Below are 16,445 nucleotides of genomic sequence, written 5' to 3' on the forward strand. Positions count from 1 at the left end.
GGGCAGGCCCCGCCCCTCCGCTGACGGCCGCCGCGCGGGGCGGGGCCTGCCGCCGCCGCCGCCTGAGGGAAGAGGAAGAAGGCAGCGGCTTCGCGTCCCGCCTCTCGCCTGGCTGGCCGTGGGCGGCCTGGACGCGGTTCCCTTGTCCTCCCCGGCGGCCTCTCGAATCTCCCAGGAATCCTAATGTCACCCGAGGATGCTGGGAGGAACGCTGAGCCGACCTCTCCATTGGGCTAAAGGTCTGAATTTGCAAACCCTGGGGTCCCAGGGCCAGGATCATCGACTTTGATGACTCCTGGAAACCTGTCGCAGCGCCTTTGGGAAGCCTGGTTTATGGTACCTGAAGGGCGCTGGCGTTACAAGGCCCCGAAACGGGGGTTGCAGTTGTGGGGGTGACTAACGAGGCTGGCTCTTGCTCTTCTGGCGTTCCCTGAGGTCGGAACCAGGAACGAGGTTCCAAATAGCTGAATTCAACGTGTTCTGTTCTGGGAACTGGCAGTGCACAAGCAAGTCGCTGGCCCCACCCGTATGCAGCATAAGGAAATGTTGAAAAGACTGCCCGGGTCAATAAACCTGGACGTGGCAAATTTCAAAGAAAGTAATTCAAACACAGGTGGGGTCCTGGCTTATATCTATTGGATTTGGCTGCCATTTGGCAGCTGCTCGTTGGACAGGGAGAGACGAGGAGGTGACTCAGAGCCTGGAGGACAGCAGGTGTGTGTGCCTAAGCAGTTGGCTGCAATCCAGGGCACAGCCGGAAACTTCCCGGTCTCCGTTGCTCTGCTTCTCTGTCCTTACTCCTCCCCCTAATCGATAACCTCAGATCATCGTTTCAAATCAGAGTTACTAGGGCTGTGCCCATTATAACATGCAAGAGTATGTATAGCAGACCTGGAACCCCAAAATCAGAAAAGCTTAGGATTAATTTAAAACCTCCCTCTCCCGCTCCGCGAAGTCCGTTAGGAATATTTCTTAGCTTTGTAGATAGACGGTCTGGTTTCACACCCGGCCTCTCTGCGTTCTATGAGGAGAATGGCTGAACGAACATCTGGTGCGCCAGTAGGATGCTGCCTCTGAGTGATGAAGGGACCCTGAAGCTGAGGAAAGGGAACGCTTCCATTGAGAGGAACATGCTATAAGCTAGAAATGTCTGAAATATACAGCAATATGCTACAACTATATTCGTTTTCATGTAAATAGGCTTTAAATTAATGCATGAACAAATTATTTAACATTTTCCTGAAAAAATCACTGAGCGGCCGGGCGCGGTGGCTCACACCTGTAATCCCAGCATTTTGGGAGGCCGAGGCGGGTGGATCACGAGATGAGGAGTTCGAGACCAGCCTGACTAACATAATGAAACCCCGTCCCTACTAAAAATACAAAAATTAGCTGGGCCTGGTGATGCGTGCCTGTATTCCCAGTTACTCAGGAGGCTGAGGCAGGAGAATCGTTTGAACCAGGGAGGCAGAGGCTGCAGTGAGTCGCTACTGCACTCCAGCCTGGGTGACAGAGTGAGACTCCATCTCAAAAAAAAAAAACAAAAACAAAAAACAAAAATCACTGAGCAAGCCGGGCGCGGTGGCTCATGCCTGTAATCCCGGCACTTTGGGAAGCTGCGGCAGGTAGATCACCCTGAGGTCAGGAGTTCGAGACCAGCCTGGCCAACATGGTGAAAACCCGTCTCTACAAAAATACAAAAAATTAGCCAGGCGTGATGGTGGGCGCCTGTAATCCCAGCTACTCGGGAGACTGAGGCAGAAGAATTGCTTGAACCTGGGAGGGGGAGGTTACAGTGAGCCTGAGATCTTGCCATTGCACTCCAGCCTGGGCAAGAAGAGCAAAACTCCATCTCAAAAAAAAAAAAAAAAAAAAAAAAAATCACTGAGCAAAACGGATACTTATGGGAGATATGACACATTTATCCTGTAGTTTGAGACCTCCTATCACACAAACACTGGAAGTTGATACCAGTCAATTTCCGGTCACACCCCCAAATACCTGCCCTATTAAGAAGTGTGTGACAGTAGAAGAAATAATGGAAATTAAATCAACATTATTAGGGCCTGAAAATATTTACAAAATGATGGGAAATGGTAGGTCAGAGGGAGCTTGAAGAATAAAGGCTATTTCTCTAGAAAACTTTGCTGAAGACAGGTGGTAGGTCTGCTACAGCAACATACCATCCATAGGGTGACAAATGATAGAAATTTATTTCCTCACAGTTCCGGAGACTGGAAGTTTAGGATCAAGGGCTGATTTCTTCTGAGGCTTCTCTCCTTTTCTTGTAGCTGGCTGTCTTCATGTTCACATGGTGTTCTCTCTATATATCTGTCTGTGTCTAAACTTCCTATTCTTATAAGAACACCAGTTACATTTGATGAGGGCCCACCTTAATGACCTTATTTACAAATACAGTCACATTTTGAGCTACTAAGGGTTATGACATCAATATATTAATTGGGAGAGGGACGAAATTCAACCCATAATTGACAGCTAGAGGGAAAAAGAGGTTCTTTTTTTAACTGTTTTTGGGCGCAGAGGGAGGAGGTTGGTAGTGGAGGTTGTTGTCATTTTCCCAGTAGCATTAGGGCAACTTGAACAAAGTCAGCACAGGGTCTGGGGCAGCATAAGAAGATTACATGAACTAGAAGTAAAGCTACCAGCTGTAATGGAAAGCTCTAAGGGTGATGGCTCAGTTGTGTTTTCCTCTAACACAGTGGTTCTCATCCCTGGGTGATTTTGTCCCCAGGAGACATTTGACAACGCCTGGAGGCATTCTTGATTGTCACAAACGGAGCTGTGCTATAGGTATCTAATGAGTAGAAGTTTAGTATTTCGCTCACCATCTGCAGTGCACAGGTCGCCCCCACAACAAAGATTTTTCTAGCCCAAAATGTCAATAGTGCTGAGGCCCAGAAACCCTTCTCCAGGAGGCGATAAAAGGCCAGTGAAAGATGTTAACAAGCGGGTGGTTGAACTGACAGACACTCTGGTTATACTATATAGTGACTTCATGGTATGTCAGAAAAGAAGCAAATACATTTAGTAGCTAGTTGTTGATGCTGACACCTTTACTCACAAACTTGGCTAATCTCCAAAAACATACTAGCTGCTGAGGGTATAGCAGTAGAGGAGAAATAATCTTCAAGGGGCTATAATCTAAAGGGGATATGATATTGAATCATTTTATGACTTTCATAACATTTTCATATTTGTTTTAACATGATACAAAATATGGGGAGAAGAGTGAGGCCTCCAACTCCAAGTTCTCTAATTGGATATAAGTCAATCATTCTATACAAGACTAAATATGTGGAATAACATTTTTCACGTCTTTCTTTCCCATCTCTTGCCGCTGAGTACATGCCAGTTATTCAAGAATGATTCTCCTGCTTTCCCTTTAAAATTCTCTCTTCTCTCTGTTTTTAAATATTTATTTCCTTTGCTTTTCACCTGGAACATTTGCTGATTTTCTTTCTCAGACTGCACAAACCATGATAATGGCCAGCAAGGATGGAGGGAGCGTATGAGATGTGCCAGGCAGTGTGCTACGTCTCAGCCAACTCTAGGAGGTAAGTGTATTTGCTGTGGTAAAATATATATTTGGTCTTCATTTCCGTTTTCCTGGCATACAATTTCTAAAATGCTTAGAATCACCAAAATGATGTATTTTGTATGCTAATGAGTTCGCTGTTGAGTGGCAGCCCTTAGGTGGCTTCAGGGTGGAAACTGGTCATTGTGAAGACCAAGGCAGGATTAGAGGGCTACGACTTTCAGCCCAATCCCCTAACCTCCAGGGAGGAGAGAGAAGCTGATGGCTAACTTGATCACCAATGGCCAATGATTTAATCAATCATGCCTACGTAATGAAGCCTCCATAAAAACCCAAAAGGACTGTGTGTGGAGAGTTCTAGATCGTTGAACACGTGGAGGTTCATGGAGGGTGACGCTTCAGGGTGGGCACCAAAGCTCCAAGCTCATTCTCCTGTACCTTGCCCTGTACATCTCTTCATCTGCATCCTTTGACATATCCTTTATAGTAACTGGTAATCCTGAGTAAGGGGTTCCCTGAGTTCTGCGAGCCACTCTATCAGATTAATAAACCTAAGAAGGGGGTCATGTGAACCCCAATTTTTAGCCAGTCAGAAGCACAGGTAAAATAAGCTGGGGCTTGCAACTGGCATCAGAAGTTGGCGGGGGCACAGTATTGGAGACTCAACCCTTGACCTGTGGGATCTGATGCCATCTCCAAGGAGACAGTGTCAGAATTGAATGGAGTCGAAGGGCACCCTGCTGGTGTCGCCTGTAGAACTGATTGCCTGCTTGTTGGTGGGAAGAAATCCCTTGCATACTTGGTCACAGAAGTCTTCTCTGTTGATTGTTGTATTAGAGCAGGGGAAAAACAATTTGAGTTTTTCCACACTCAGTATGATAATGGTCTTTATTTCATAGAGTCAGAAACTAAGAATTGGAAACATTAATAAACTTGCCCAAGGCCACATAGCTAGTGGCTGGTTATGGTAGATATTATACTCATTCAACTCCCATTCCATATTCTCTGTGGAAAAATTGGAGTGCTAACAGCCACATGTCCCAGACCATTTTGCATCTCACATATAGGAAGCAAATTGAGCTTTGTCAGTTAGATGTGTTCCTGATCAATCTGGCAGGTGGAAGTGAAACAGAAGCCATCTTTCCGCTTTCTGGTCCAACTGACATGAGGATTAATGGCAGCTAGAGTCCAAGTTTGTTTCTAGTCACCGTTTTCACGGGCATGAGAGCCACTTGGGTTGGGGGAGCAGCAGGAGTGGTTTTCTGAATTCTGGCCTTCAGCTATGGCGGTAATGTCCTGACTTCAACAACAACTGATGGCCCTCCAAGTTCTCTTCCTCTGTCTCATGAATATTTTTTCAACTGATAATTGTAGATTCAAATGTATTTTTAAGAAATAATGCAGTGAGTGACATGGTCATGTCTTCAAATACTGTAGAGCAATAGCACAAGCAGCATATTGGCATCAATAGAATTCACCAATCTCATTCAGATTTCCTCAGTTTTTGTACTTATTTGTGCAAGAGTATGTATATTTACTTGTATACAGTTTGGTTTGGTTTGTTTTGTCTGAGACAAGGTCTCACTCTGTCATCCAGGCTCACCTGTAACCTCAACCTCCTGGGCTCAAGTCGTCCTCCTGTCTCAGCCTCCTATGTAGCTGAGACCACAAGTACACACCACCATGTCCAGCTAATTTGCTTATTTTTAGTAGAAACGAGGTCTCGCTTTTGCCAAGGCTGGTCTTCAGCTCCTGGGCTCCATTGATCCTCCCTCCTTGGCCACCCACCATGCCCAACTATTTTATTTATTTATTTATTTATTTATTTTGAGTAGAGATAGAAGTCTCACTTTGTTGCCCAGACTGGTCTTGAACTCTTGAGCTCGAGTAATCCTCCTGCCTTGGCCTCCCACAGGGCTGGGGTTACAGGCATGAGCCACCATGTCTGGTCTACTTCCATACAGTTTTATTGCAAGTATATATTCATTCATCCACCACCGCCCTCAAGATTCCAAAACCACCAGGATACCTCATGTTACCCCTTTATAACTGCACCACCTCCCTCCCACACCCATCCCTAACCTCTTGAAAACATGAACCTGTCCTCTATTTTTAAAATTTTGTCATTTCAAAATGTACTATAGGCCAAGTGGAGTGGTTCACGCCTGTAATCCCAGCATTTTGGCAGACAAAGTCGGGAGAATTGCTTGAACCCAGGAGTTTGAGACCAGCCTGAGCAATATCGCGAGACCCCAGCTCAACAAAAAATAAAAACTAGCCAGACATGGTGGCACATGCCTCTGGTCCCAGCTACTGGGGAGGCTGGGGCCTCATTTGATCCCAGGGGATTGAGGCTACAATGAGCCATGATCGCACCACTGCACTCCAGCCTGAGTGACAGAGCAAGACCGTGTCTTAATTTTTTTTAAGTATTATAAATGAATAATCTTTTGAAATGTGCTTTTGTCATTCAAGTTTCCTGGAGATTCATCATCCAAGATATTGTGTGTATGAATAGTTTGTTTATTTAGTTAGTTAGTTATTTTTGAGAGGGAGTCTTGCTCTGTCGCCCAGGCTTGGAGTGCAGTGGTGCGATCTTGGCTTGCTGCAACCTCTGCCTCCCAGGTTCAAGCAATTGTCCTGCTTCAGCCTCCCAAGTACCTGGGATTGTGGGCACCCTCCACCATACCCAGCTAATTTTCATATTTTAGTAGAGACAACGTTTCACCATTTTGGCCAGGCTGGTCTCGAACTCCTGACCTCAAGTGATCTGCCCACCTCTGCCTCCCAAAGTGCTGGGATTACAGGGGTAAGCCACTGCCTCCAGCCTCATTAATTTTTATTGTTGAGTAGCGTTCCATAGTATGGCAGTACAATCGCTGGTTTAACTGTTCACTTACTGAAGGATATCTCAGCTGTTTCCAGTTTGGGAACACTACAAACAAAGCCACTGTGAACATTCACACACAGGTTTTTGTGTGAACATACATTTTCACTTTGCCCAAGAGTGAAATTGCTGGGTCCTGTGATCATTGCATGTTTAATTGTCTGTTTGTTTGTTTGTTTGTTTTTACCTGCCAAATTTTTTTCTCGCAAGGATTTTGTAAACATAGAATTTCCTGTATTAAATCCCTTTCTACTTGAGATGCCTGTAGTGGCTTCTGTGTCCAGCTCTAACCCTTGGCTGACATGGCTCAAACTTCAGACCCAGCGCTCTTAACCAAGACTGGAAGACCAAAGAGATGACCTCCTGAGTGCATGAAAATGACAGAGAGAGAAAGGTCGGGGCAACAGAAAGCATCCAGTGGAGAAGTAGAGACCATTTCCTTTTTTTTTTTTTTTTTTTTTTTTGACCTTCCCTGAACTCCAAGATTTACACCAGATTTCCAGTTCAGGTAATAAACAGAGTAGAAGCACTGGATTTTTTAATAAAATCTTATACAATCCAACTTTGTTGGACATGAGACAACTTAGATCCCTGCTTTTCCACTGGAATAAATTAGATCACATAAATCTTCTTTCTTAGAATGCATAGCAGAGGCAGCAGGGTTTTAGAAACAGAGTTAAAAGGCAACGAGATAACTCTAAAATTTCTTTCTATTTTTTTGAGACGGGTTTCGCTCTTGTTGCCCAGTCTGGAGTGCAATGGTGTGATCTCGGCTCACCGCAACCTCTGCCTCCTGGGTTCAAGTGATTCTCCTGCCTCAGCCTCCTGAGTAGCTGGGATTACAGGCATGTGCCACCACGCCTGGCTAATTTTTTGTATTTTTAGTAGATACAGGGTTTCTCCATGTTGGTCAAGCTGGTCTCAAACTCCTGACCTCAGGTGGTCCACCCACCTCGGCTTCCCAAAGTGCTGGGATTACAGGTGTGAGCTACCACACCTGGCCAATAGCTCTAAAACTTCTAGGAAGGTCCTGAAATCTGCCACCTCAACTTTGGAATATACCATCCTACAAATGAAATCAGACTATAACAAATTTTTTGAATGATGCATTTAGAAAAGGGAAAAAAAGGTATTCAAAATAATTGAGCACATTTATTTGTTTTCTCTTATATCCTCACTCATATAATTTCCCATCAGATAGCTGTCTTCAGGCAAATGAGTATTACAAGTATGAGTTCTGGGCCATGTGTATACCTATCTATAGCAGGCTCTGTATGTAAGCCTGAGTCACTTTGTCTCTAGCTCCTCTGGGTTTTTGTTGTTGTGTTGTTGTTGTTGTTGTTGTTGTTGTTGTTGTTTTGTTGAGATGGAGTCTCGCTCTGTCACCCAGCCTGGGGTGCAGGGGTATGATCTCAGTTCACTGCAACCCCCACCTCCCAGGTTCAAGCAATTCTCCCACCTCAGCCTCCTGAGTAGCTGGGATTACAAGCATGTGCCACCACGCCCAGCTAATTTTTGCATTTTTGGCAGAGATAGGGTTCACCAGGCTGGTCTTGAACTCCTGACTTCAAGTGATCCGCCCACCTTGGCCTCCCAAAGTGCTGGGGTTACAGGCATCAGCCACCGCACCTGGCCTGCTCCTCTGTTTTTTAATTTTTCTTTTTTCCTTTTTTTTTTTTTTTCTTTTGACCAATAGTCTTCAAGCTAGAAAACTTCATTGGGGACATTTTATTGGGAAGGTTTTCCACTCTAATAATCTCAATTTCTCAATGTGCTAAAACCCAGGGAGCAGAGCCTTGGAATCATTGCTATACTGTCTAATTAGAACCTCCTCTCAAGGAACACAGCATTGCTTTTCTGTTAGCAGCATCAAACCCAGAGAGGAAAAGCATGTGAAGGTTTAAGTCTTCCATGGCCCTTATTTTCCCCTCGGGATTTGAGAACATGCATATGCCCACTCCTCCCTTTGTAACATTTCTTAAAGCCTTGCTCAATAAAAGTGAATCTCTAATAACATAAAACACTAGAGATGAAGTAATACATTGTTCTTTAAAATAGATGAGGTAATAAAACACCATTGACTGCTATGGAAACTTTCCAGTTCCTGGTTACTAGTCTGATTCTTATAATGTGTCAAAATTGCCTCAAGGTTAAGATATTGGTCTTATTGCTAATTCTAAGCACTGTAATGCCAGAGAAACCTTACCATTTTGTACTAATATGTTTAACATGTTCAAGATGCTGTCATAAATCTCAGGCTCCTCATGGCTGAGTCCACTTCAACTAGTAATGGCTTCCAGTCATTTTTGATGACTGGTAAAGGGTTGGCTAAGGTCCTAATCTGCATAGCTAATGGGAATGCTAAGACTGTAAAGGCAAGCATCACGAATCCTATGCAATAGAGAATTTGCTAGACCTTCTGGGAAAGAGAACTTTGATCCTAATGAATTTTTTTACATGGCCCCCTCATTCCCACTAAGAGATCTTTCATCAACCTCCAGGAGGCATGCCTTGGGAAACTCGCCCTAGGATAGAAGAGTGCTGAAGAGTATCTGGGTTCTGTCCTGGATTGTGTCCTAATTGTTAGTGAGAAGACCCACTTTTGACTTGACATTGGATAGGATCACTAAGTAATCCTCACATGCAACTCTGGGATAATTTGTTCCATATTCTCAAGCAAACTGTAAGTCTTGAAAAAGCAAACTGCTCCTCTGGGAACCTGACCAAAAAAGCAGTAAGCGCTATTGAAGATGGGACCTTCAGCAGCCAGTGAGCAGTAGAGATAGTTGTGGCAAAATCAGTATCAGCTGCGATCCTGGCAAAATGACCATGGCTTCAAATAATCATGACAGACACTATGGCTTGGCTCCCAACGCAAGAAGTGTTCAGCCAAGTAAAGTGTTCAGTGAAAACGCTAGGGAGTTAATCCTGATTTGTCTACAGCCATCATATTAGTTCCATTCCCCTTGTCAATGAAGGACTTAGGCATAGCCATGTTATGCAACCCTAGCCCCTGAGTTGAAATAGGTGGAATTATTCTGCTATTAAGTCCCTCCTGCCCACCTCCTATAGGAGATAACCTCAGGTTAGTGTTGAAGGCATTCAGCCTTTCCTGTCTGAGGTCCTTCCAGATCCTGCCTGATGGCAGCACATCATTCTATGGGTAATTAGGATAGGGCTCTGCTGGGCAGTTATTCTGCTCCTTGTGACATTAACTGGAGTCACTCAGTGGTATTCAGATGGTGGCTGGAGAGTTCATAAAGTCTTCCCTCACAGTCTCGTGCCTTGACAGGGAAGTCTGGAAAACAGGGCTCAGATGGAATCTAAGTGGCCAGGCCCTCTCTCCCTGGCCTCTCTGTGGCCTCTCCACATGGTGCCTTCAGTGTGGGAGACAGCTCACATGGTGAGTCAGTCCTACCAGGTATAGGGTTCTAAAAGACTGAGGAAAAAAACTGCAAGACTCCTTATGACTTAGCCTTGAACTCTCAGAACATCACTTCTTCTCACATTCTACTGGTTAAAGTAAGACACTAAGACCAGTCCAAACTCAATAGGAAGGAATTAGATTCCGCATCTCAATGTGAGGAGCAGCATGAATATGCAGAGAGGAAAGGAGTTGATTGTGGCCCTCTTTGAAAACTATCTCAGGCCATCATTGGGTCACCTCAATTCATAGCTCTTATGCAAAATACACTCACCTCTTGCATTTGTTTTCTATGCTGTGTAACAAATTACTACAAACGTAGCAGCCTTAAATAATACACATTTATTATATTAGTTTCTGTGGGGCAGGAGCCTGGGCATGACTCAGCTAGGTCCTCTGCTCAGGGTCTCATGTGACTGCAGTCAAGGTGTCAGATGAGCTATATTCTCATCTGGAGGCTTGACAGGGGAAGAGTGTACTTCCAAGTTCATTAGGTTGGTGGTAGAATTCACTCCATTGTGGATGTATGACTGAGGACCCTGGCTTTTTGCGAGCTGTCAGAAGAGGCCAGTCTTGGGTCCTAGATACCACCTGTGGCTCCTTACAATGTGGGTTTTCTCAACATGGCTACTTACTGCATGAAGCCAGCAAAAAGAATCTCCGAGTCCAGTATGCTAAGACAGAGCCTTGTATAACATAAGTCTCACCCTCATTCAAGGGGAGGGGAATGTTAAGAAGACATAAACAGCAAGAGGTGAAAATAATTGACCCTAGGACCTGTCCATCACATTCCCTTTTTGGAGGCCCCAAATTTGATGGTTTAATTAAAGAAAAAAATGTTATTATCTCTTGTGGTTCTATGTGTTGGCTGAGCTTCAGATGGGAAGTTGTTACTTGGGATTTTGATTCTGGTTGCAGTCAGATGGCATCTGGAGCAGGGATCCTCTGAAGGTTTGATTGGGTTAGAAGTTCAAAATGGCTTCTTCACACACATGTTTCTTGCCTGGGTTGGGATGACAATGCAAGGGCCTGGCTAAGCATTTCTTTCTCTCCATGAAGCCCTCTCCATGTGGCTGGCCTGGGCTTTCTCACAGTGTGGGAGTCTGAGTGGTGGGACTTACACATGGTAGTTCACTTCACAAAAGTAAACATTGCAACAGTCCTAGGAGGAAGCTACAAGGCTTTGGGTGGTGTGGGCTCAGCAGTCATGCAGTGCGATTTCTGTCACATTCTGTTAATCAAAAGCAAGTTACAAGGCCAGCCCAGATTCAAGGGGTGGGGACTCCCCTAGGGTGTGAATCATAGGAGGTACAGCTTATTGGGGGAGCTATTTGTGGAGACTATTAAATATAGCAACTTGGAAAAGCAACGTAATTATATGGTTTCTAAAACTACTTCCCACAAGAACATCACCGAGATTTATATTCAGATTCCATGTCACAGATTTTGACTGAGAAACTAATGCCATGTTGGTGCATTATTTAATAAAGCCAGGCATCAAACATGCATAGTCACATGGTCACAATGAAAGTATGTACCTAGGCTGGGTACAGTGGCTCATGCCTATAATCCCAGCACTTTGGGAGGCTGAGGCAGGTGGATCACCTGAGGTTGGGAGTTCAAGACCACCCTGACCAACATGGAAAAACCCCGTCTCTACTAAAAATACAAGATTAGCCAGGTGTGGTGGCGCGTGCCTGTAATCCCAGCTACTCGGGAGGCTGAGGCAGGATAATGGCTTGAACCCAGGAGGTGGAGGTTGCGAGTGAGCCAAGATCATGCCATTGCCCTCCAGCCTGGGCAACAAGAGTGAAACTCCATCTCAAAAAAAAAAATAAAATAAAACAAGAAAGTATATACCATGCCATGGGCATGCATTGTCCATTATCTCTGATAGCTCAGAGTTCATCACAACCAAGTGTGCTGGGCTGGAAAGGGTTTCCCTTCCTGAAAAGAGATGGGCAAAGACAAACTTAGCTTTCTGGTCGTGGGGGTTGTTCTGTAGGTATGATGCTTGGAGTTCTACTGGATATCCTGTGACTATGAAAGGAAAGTCAAATATTGTACAAAAGCAACTCAGAATCCCGACATAATTGAGCTGCAATAGTAACCAACCCTGAAACTTCTTACCTTTAGACTTCTATGTGAGACAGTACATTCCTTATTTTTTTAAACCACCTTAACTGGATTTTCTGTTCCTTGCAACTCAATACATTTTTTGTTTTAGCCAACTCATCTAAACTAATTTTGATCAATTTATTTTTATTGTTACATCTCTCTAGACCACCAAATAGTGAAGAAGAAAGGAGCCTGGAGCCACAGTAGGAGAACTTTAATGGCCACTAAGAACATACAATCATCTGGCACCCTGCCAGGAAAATTTGGGGCCTTTGGAGCTTCATGCTTGGAAAACCACACCCTTAATTTTCCTCCCTTAGTCCGAGTGGACTGAGAGACAAGCTTATGTTTTGTTTCTTATAAATTTTTTTTTTACACCCATCTGACCCTTAAACATTGCTATGGTTTGAAAGTGATGCCTCCAAAATTCATGTGCTGGAAACTTAATCCCCAATGTAACAGAACTGGGAGGTAGGGCCTAATGGGAGATCTTTAAGTCATGAGGGCTTTGCCCTCATGAATGGATTAATGCTGGTATGAAAAGGGCTTGTGGAAATGGGCTTTCTCTCTCGCGCCCTCTCTCCCAGTCTTCTGCCGTGTGAGGACAGTGTTCCCCCCGCTGGAGGATGCAGCAGTGAGGCACCGTCTTGGAACCAGAGACTAAATATGCTGGCAGCTTAATCCTGGGCTTCCCAGCGTCCAGAACTGTGAGAAATAAGTTTCTGTTCTTTAACATTTCCTAGTGTGTGGTATTCTGTTATAGCAGTACGCGTGCACACACACACACACACACACACTAAAAAAAAAGATTGATAATAATTCTTCTCTTTTCTAACCCTAGCTTAATGCGGAAAAACAAGTTTATATTTTAGGGGATTTATCCGTACTTACCCAAAACCTTGTATCATCTCCATCTGTTCCACTGGTTATTACCAAACTGAGAATTAGTCAGTTGACCTTTTGTGCAGGAGGGTATTAGTCTCCTAGGACTGCTGTAACAAAATACTACAAACTTGATGACTTAAAACAAATGTATTCTCTCACACTCTGGAGGCTAGAAATCTGAAATTAAGGTGTCCGCAGGCCCACATCCTCTCTGCAGGCTCTAGGGAAGGATCGTGTCTGCCTCTTCCTAGCTTCTGGTGGTTGCCGGCATTCCTTGGCCTTCCTTGGCTTATAGACACGTTGCTTCCCTCTTTGCCTCTGTAGTTACATGACATTCTCCCTGTGTGTGTCTGTGTTAAAAATTTCCCTCTTTTAATAAGGACGACAGTTGAATTGGGTCAGGGGCCACCCTACGCCGCTCTAACTTCATCTTACCTTGATAACATCTGTAAAGACCCTATTTCCAAATAAGGTCACATTTATACATACCAGAGGTCAGGACCCAAACATCTCTTTGGGGAACTCAATTCAACCCACAGCAGTCAAGTCTATCAAAGGACTGATGTAGTAATGAACATCACCCTCAGTGGGAAGAGTCTAATAAACTGTGTTGGCAAAAGACAAGAGCCTAAGGGCAGGTCGAGAAGGTTGATTGAGGAGGAAGGAGAATGTAAAAAGAAGCTGGTAAAGTTTTCTGAGGAAATGGATTTCTCTTGGGTTGTCAGGAAAATCATATGGGGAGAATAAAGTCTTTTCTTCATTCAGCACTTGTAAGCTGGTAGCCTTTAGGTGAAACATTTCATGTATTGTTTCAGTATTCCTCACAGCCTACAAGGTAGGAATATCTCCACTTTTTTTAGATAAGGAAGTTGGAACATAGGGAAGTTACAGTCAATTGCTTAAAGGTTATTTAGTAAATAAATGGCAAAGCCAGGAATGAAAGCCCTCTCTGTCTCAGAGCAAACTCTTTCCGTTCGTGAAAGTAATCCTGCACTAAGTCAATAAATAATTACCCCGTATGTAATATCTGCCAGGTACAGGACCCAGGGGTGGGTCGGGGTATATGCTGCCAAACTGCCTTGGACAAAGGTGATCACAGTTTACATTTCCACTTACACTGTAGGAAAGTGCCTGATTACACAGACCGTTCCCAGCACTGAATATTCAACCCGGAATTGTTTAAAACTAGATGTTTAAAAAGTGGTATCTTGTTTTAATGTGCATGTTTTTGATTATTAGTGAAGTTGAACGTCTCTTCAAATGCTTATCTTAACCATTTCTATTTCCTTTTCTCTAAATTGTCTTGTCATATATTTTGCGCATTTTCTGTGGGGTTGTTTATCATATAGATCTGTTGAAGTTTTTTATATATGAGATCAACACTGTGTCATTTTGTATGTTACAAATACATCCTCCCATTAAGTTGCTTTTCGTTTTGCTTTGTTTCTAGGAACTTACTTAGAAAGATATTCCCCACAGCAAGATGATAACACTGTCCTTCTATTTTCTTCTGTATATGGTTGGTTGGTTTGTCTGTTTGAAGAGATGGGGTCCCACTCTGCCCCAGGCTTCAGAGGTGTGATCCTAGCTCACTACAGCCTACAACTTCTGTGCTCATGCGGGGGACCCTCCCACCTCAGCCTCCCGAGTAGCTGGGACTACTGGCACGTACCACCATGCCTGGCTAATTTTTATTTATTTATTTATTTTTGTAGAGATTTTTTTTGCCACTGTTTTGCCCAGGTTTGTCTCAAACTCCTGACCTCAAGCGATCCTCCTGCCTCTTGGCCTCCCAAAGTGTTGGATTATAGGTGTAAGCCAGTAGTCACCACTGTACATGTATTTTTATATAAAATGTAATGTTTTTTCTCAACTGGACAGTCATTGATCAATGATCTCAAAGCTATCTGTTGATTAGTCCATCCTCCCCCCACTAATTTGATATTTTGTCTTGATTGTATCTTGAATTGGAATTTACAAATAGGTATTCTACTAGAAGCTCATTTGTTTAACTGGATTAATTTTCTAACCTTTCAGTGTCAAACTTTTTCAATATGATAGCTTAATCATTTCCCCTTTATGATTCTTCTTTTTTTTTTTTTTTTTTTTTTTTTTTTTTTTGAGACAGAGTCTCGCTCTGTCGCCCAGGCTGGAGTGCAGTGGCGCAATCTCGGCTCACTGTAAGCTCCGCCTCCCGGGTTCACTCCATTCTCCTGCCTCAGCCTCCCGAGTAGCTGGGACTACAGGCGCCCGCCACCGCGCCCGGCTAATTTTTTTTGTATTTTTAGTAGAAACGGGGTTTCACCGTGGTCTCGATCTCCTGACCTCATGATCCGCCCGCCTCGGCCTCCCAAAGTGCTGGGATTACAGGCGTGAGCCACGGCGCCCGGCCGATTCTTCATTTTTTAAATTTATATTCTATTCTTTTTTTTTTTTCTTTTGACAAAATCTTGCTCTGTCACCCAGGCTGGATTGCAGTGGCGTAATCTCAGCTCACTGCAACTTCCACCTCCCAGGTTCAAGCAGTTCTCCTGTCTCAGCCTCCCAAGTAGCTGTGATTACAGGCACATGCCACCACACCCGGCTAATTTTTTTTGTATTTTTAGTAGAGACGGGGTTTCACCACATTGGCCAGGCTGTTTTCAAACTCCTGACCTCAAGTGGTCCACCCATCTTGGCCTTCCAAAGTGCGGGGATTACAGGTGTAAGCCACCACACCCAGCTATGTTCTATTCTTACACATTTTCTCTTCCTAGAAAATATCAGAATTATCTAATTCTTTCCACTAGGATTTTTTCTTTGCAGGGGGACTAATATTATATTTACAGATTAATATAAAATACTTATATTTTATATTAATATGTGTAGAATTATTTTCTACCAATTTATTTACGACTTAAAGTTTTAAAGTTTTGTCACTTAGCTCTTACGTTTTTCTTATTACATTTCAACCAAGGTTTTATAATTTATGTTGCAATTGTGAGTGGGAATCTATTTTTCCTGATATTTCCTTTTATTGTTATTGTTGAAAAAATAAGAAACCAAAATATAGAATCCATTATTTCTGCATCTTGATCTTTTTTCCCACACTACTGGATTTACCATAATCAATTCTTTATGTCTTCCTGAAAGTCCTCTCGTTTCTGATAAGCTAGTTCTAGCTCTCCTGGCTTTCTAGTGCTTTTATGGACATTAAACATTATATATATTTAATTATATAAAGATTATATATTTTTTAAAGTGACTTTATGTTTTATAGCAGTTTTAGATTTATAGCAAAATTGAACAGAAGGTGCAGAGAGTTCCCATATCCCCCTCTTGTCACACACCCACAACCTTCTTCACTATCAGCATCTCCCACCAAAGTAGTACATTTGTTATAATCAATGAACCTGCACTGACACAATATTATTACCCAAACTCCACAGTTTACATAGGGTTCAACAAGTGTTGTACATCCTATGGGTATGGACGAATGTATAATGGCATGTATTTACCATTATATGATAGTAGCATACAGGATAGTTCCACTGCCCTCTGTGCTCTGCCTATTCATCCCTCTCTCCTTACAACCC

At 43.5% G+C, this 16,445-nt stretch overlaps 1 protein-coding gene and 1 long non-coding RNA gene across 2 annotated transcripts in view; one reads left to right on the forward strand and one right to left on the reverse strand.

Moving 5' to 3' along the window:
• The window catches only part of GMDS (GDP-mannose 4,6-dehydratase), a 1,107,103-nt gene that overhangs the window by 633,370 nt on the left and 457,288 nt on the right, over nucleotides 1–16,445 (reverse strand). The window lies entirely within an intron of this gene.
• Nucleotides 38–14,743, forward strand: LOC126952552 (uncharacterized). Its single transcript, XR_007724940.1, has 3 exons — nucleotides 38–239; nucleotides 3,486–3,575; nucleotides 12,150–14,743. It is a non-coding gene; the product is annotated as an uncharacterized LOC126952552 (long non-coding RNA).

This window comes from Macaca thibetana, chromosome 4 (assembly GCF_024542745.1).
Source record: "Macaca thibetana thibetana isolate TM-01 chromosome 4, ASM2454274v1, whole genome shotgun sequence".
In the NCBI taxonomy this organism is placed as follows: domain Eukaryota; kingdom Metazoa; phylum Chordata; class Mammalia; order Primates; family Cercopithecidae; genus Macaca; species Macaca thibetana.